The following is a 4,375-nucleotide window of genomic DNA, read 5'->3' as shown; positions in this document are numbered from 1 at the left end:
GTATTGGTTGCCTCCTCCTCCTCCGTTTCGTCAGCCTTATCAGCAGAAGAGCAAAGGTGGCAATGGATCTTCCAACCCACCCAACCCAGGCTTTCAGAACAAAGCTTCGTCTCATGCTTCAAGGTCAAGTGCTCCATATCACCATCCGCTCTCAGAGGTGACCTCCAACAAGTTTAAGCAGAAGGGTCACTATGCAAACAAATGCTTCAACCATTGGCGTCTTCCGCCTCCTCCTCCTATGAGATCTGCCAGCAATGCAGTGGTTAAGCATAATCCCAAGTTTGCAAAGGTTACCATGATGAACACAACTCAGGCAGAGGACTCGTCAGAAGTGATCATGGGTAACCTTCTTGTTAATGATATTCCTGCAAAAGTTCTTTTTGACTCTGGTGCATCGCATTCTTTCATGTCATTCCCTTTTGCATCAAAGCACAATGTTGACACAGAGGTTTTGTCCAAAGTCATGCAAGTTGTTTCTCCCGGAAAGCTTATGACTTCTAGTTTGGTTGCTCCCGATGTCTCTATTCAGTTTGGAGACTATAAGTTTCTATCCTCTCCAATGGTTCTTGGTAACTCGGATATTGATCTAATTCTCGGCATGGACTGGCTTTCTAAGCACAAATCTCAACTTGATTGTGTTGCTAGGCAGATTCAATTGACACACTCGTCTAAGGATGTGATCGTCTTTGCTGCTCGTGATGATACCATTCGACTGTTTTCTCTCAATGAGTAGGGCGAGTTGAATGCCATCTCTCAGATTCCAGTCATTTGTGAATATCAAGACGTCTTTCCAGAAGAGCTTCTAGGAATGCCTCCTCACCGGCCAGTTGAATTCGTCATCGATCTTGAGCCTGGCACGGAACCTGTTTGCAAACATCCTTAATAGCTTGGAACAGAAGAGTTGAAGGACCTGAAGAAACAACTCGATATTCAAGAGCGTATGGGTCTCATCCGACCAAGTTCTTCTCCATGGGGTTGTGGTGTTCTTTTTGTCAAGAAGAAGGATGGCACGGACCGACTTTGTGTCGACTACCGCCCATTGAACAAGAAGACCATAAAGAACAAATACCCACTTCCCAACATCAATGAGCTATTCGAATAACTCAAAGGTGCTCAAGTATTCTCCAAGCTTGACCTCCGTATGGGCTATCATCATATTCGGATTCGTGAACAAGACATCCCCAAGACAGCATTCAAGACAAGCTATGGTTCCTATGAATAAACTGTCATGTCTTTCGGCCTTGTCAACGCTCCTCCAATGTTCTCTCGCATGATGAACTTCATCTTCAACCCCTACACAAATGACTTCGTCTTGGTCTATCTCGATGACATTTTGGTCTTTTCCAAGAACAAGGAGGATCATGCCAAGCACTTGAGATTGGTGCTGGACAAACTCAGAGAACATCAGTTCTCTGTGAAGTTTTCAAAGTACGAGTTTTGGCTCGATGAGGTTCTCTACCTTGGGCATATCATCTCAGCCAAGGGCATTGTTGTTAATTCTGAGAAGGTGTCTGCAATTGTGAATTGGGAACCGCCTCAGAATGTGAAGCAACTCTGCAGCTTCCTTGGGCTTGCAAGCTATTGTCGAAGGTTCGTTGAGAATTTCTCGAAGATCGTGAAGCCTTTTTCCAACCTCCTCCAGAAGCATGTGGAGTATGTCTGGACGTCTGAATGTGACATTGCTTTCAACATGCTCAAAGAGAAGTTAGTCACAGCTCCAGTTCTGACTCCTCCTGATGAATCCAAACCATTCGAGGTTTTCTGTGATGCTTCCGTGCAAGGTCTCGGTGCTGTGTTAATGCAAGAGAAGAAAGTTGTCGCCTATACCTCTCGCCAGTTGAATCCCAACGAAAAGAACTACCCCACTCATGACCTCGAGTTGGCGGCAGTTGTCCATGCTCTTTTAACATGGAGACATCTCTTGTTGGGAAGAAAACTGGACATCTTCACTGATCATAAGAGTCTCAAGTACATCTTCACTCAGCCCAACCTCAACCTCAGGCAGACTCGTTGGGTTGAAATGATTCAAGAGTATAATCTGAGTATTGAATAAACTCCAGGCAAGGCCAATGTCATTGCTGACGCTTTGAGCAGGAAGGCTTACTGCAACAGTTTGATTCTCAAGCCCTTCCAACCGGATCTTTGTGAAGCTTTCTGCAAACTTAATCTCCAAGTTGTTCCTCAAGGATTCCTTGCCAACCTCTAAGTCTCTCCTACTTTGGAAGATCAGATTTGTGAGGCTCAACTTCTTGATGCTATGGTGAAGAAAGTGAAGATTGGGATTGCCAAGAGCCAACCCAAGTACAAGTGCTATCGCCTTGATGACAAAGATACTCTTTTCTTCGAGGATCGAATTGTTGTTTCTAAAGGTGACCTTCGTAAAGTCATTATGAACGAGGCTCACAATTCACTCCTTTCTATTCATCCTGGAAGTACAAAGATGTACCATGGCCTCAAGCAGTCGTATTGGTGGACTCGAATGAAGCGCGAGATTGCTCAGTTCGTGAATGAATGTGATGTCTGAAGAAGAGTGAGAGCAGAACACCAACAACCAGCTGGTCTCCTCCAACCTCTTGCCATTCCAGAATGGAAGTTTGACCATATTGAGATGGACTTCGTGACTGGATTTCCCAAGTCCATGCGTGGCAATGATGCTATCTTCGTTGTCATCGACAAGCTCACTAAAGTGGCTCATTTTCTTCCTATCAAAGAATCTATCACAGCAACTCAGTTGGCAGAGCTATATACCTCCAGGATTGTCTCTTTGCATGGCATTCTGCAGTTGATATCTTCAGATCGTGGAAGCATCTTTACCTCTAAGTTCTGGGATTCCTTCCAGAAGGCCATGGGCACCAACATTCGCTTCAACACAGCCTTTCATCCTCAAACAAGTGGCCAAGTCGAGTGAGTCAATCAAATTCTTGAAGATATGCTCAAGGCTTGTGTCATTTCTTTCAGTATGAAGTGGGAAGATTGTATTCCATATGCTGAGTTCTCCTACAACAACAGCTTCCAAGCGAGTTTAGGCAAGGCCCCATTCGAGATTCTCTATGGCAGAAAGTGCCGTACTCCTCTTAACTGGTCAGAGACTGGTGAACGCCAACTTCTTGGCAATGACTTGATCACAGAGGCTGAAGAAATGTGCAAAGTCATTCGTGAAAATCTCAAAGCCGCGCAATCGCGCCAGAAGAGTTACTATGATAACAAGCATCGTGACTTGGTTTTCGAGATCGGAGACCATGTCTACCTCCGCGTCTCTCCAATGAAAGGTACTCGTCGCTTCGGTATCAAAGGGAAGCTTGCCCCTAGATACGTGGGTCCTTTCAAGATCATTGGCAAAAGAGGCGATCTCGCCTATCAACTTGAGCTTACATCCAACTTTGCATACGTGCACGACATGTTTCACGTGTCTCAGCTTCGCAAGTGTTTCAAGACTGCTGACCGCACCATCAACTTCGAAGAGATTGATCTCCAAGAAGACATGTCTTATCATGAGCATCCCTTTGCAATTCTTGAAGAAACCGAGCGCGAGACTCGCAACAAGTCTATCAAATTCCTGAAAGTGAAGTGGTCACATCATTCCGACCGTGAAGCCACCTGGGAACTCGAGGACCACCTCCGTTTTGAATATCCGGAGTTTTTCCAGTCCTAGATCTCAGGACAAGATCCTTTCATAGCGGTGGAGTGTTGTAACGCCCCGTATGTAACTTGCCATATTTGTATTCCAACTCTTGCCATTTTCAGCACTAAATTATGATATTCCCTCGTGGTTGGGTTTTGCCTTCGTTTTTTGCATTTTTTCCATGTCATGCATCTCATATAATGTCATCATGTGCATCGCATTTGCATACGTGTTTGTCTCATGCATCAGAGCATTTTCCCCGTTGTCCCTTTTGCTTTTCGGCACTCCTACGTCCTCCGGTGCCCCCTTTTGCCTATTTTCGTGTGCGGGTGTTAAACGTTCTCAGATTGGACCGAGACTTGCCAAGCGGCCTTGGTATACTACCAGTAGACCGCCTATCAAGTTTCGTGCCATTTGGACTTCGTTTGATACTCCAACGGTTAACCGAGGAACCGTAAAGGTCTCGTGTGTGTTGCAGCCCAACACCCCTCGAAATTGGCCCAAAACCTATCCAAACCCTTTCTATCCTCTCGGTCGTTCGATCACAATCGCGTGGCCGAAAACCGCATCTCATTTGGACTCTCCTAGCTCCCTCTACCTATAAATAGGCCTCCCCTCCGAAATTCACGGATGAAACAAACCCTAACCTAGTCCCTCTCCGCGCCGGACACGTCCGGACGGCGCCGGACGCGTCCGCCGCCGCGCCCCGTCCACTCGCAGGCCGCCACGTGGCGCCCGCACCCACTTCCCCGC

Source organism: Triticum dicoccoides, chromosome 5A (assembly GCF_002162155.2).
Source record: "Triticum dicoccoides isolate Atlit2015 ecotype Zavitan chromosome 5A, WEW_v2.0, whole genome shotgun sequence".
Taxonomy (NCBI): Eukaryota; Viridiplantae; Streptophyta; class Magnoliopsida; order Poales; family Poaceae; genus Triticum; species Triticum dicoccoides.
Note: the sequence above shows the minus strand (reverse complement) of the source record.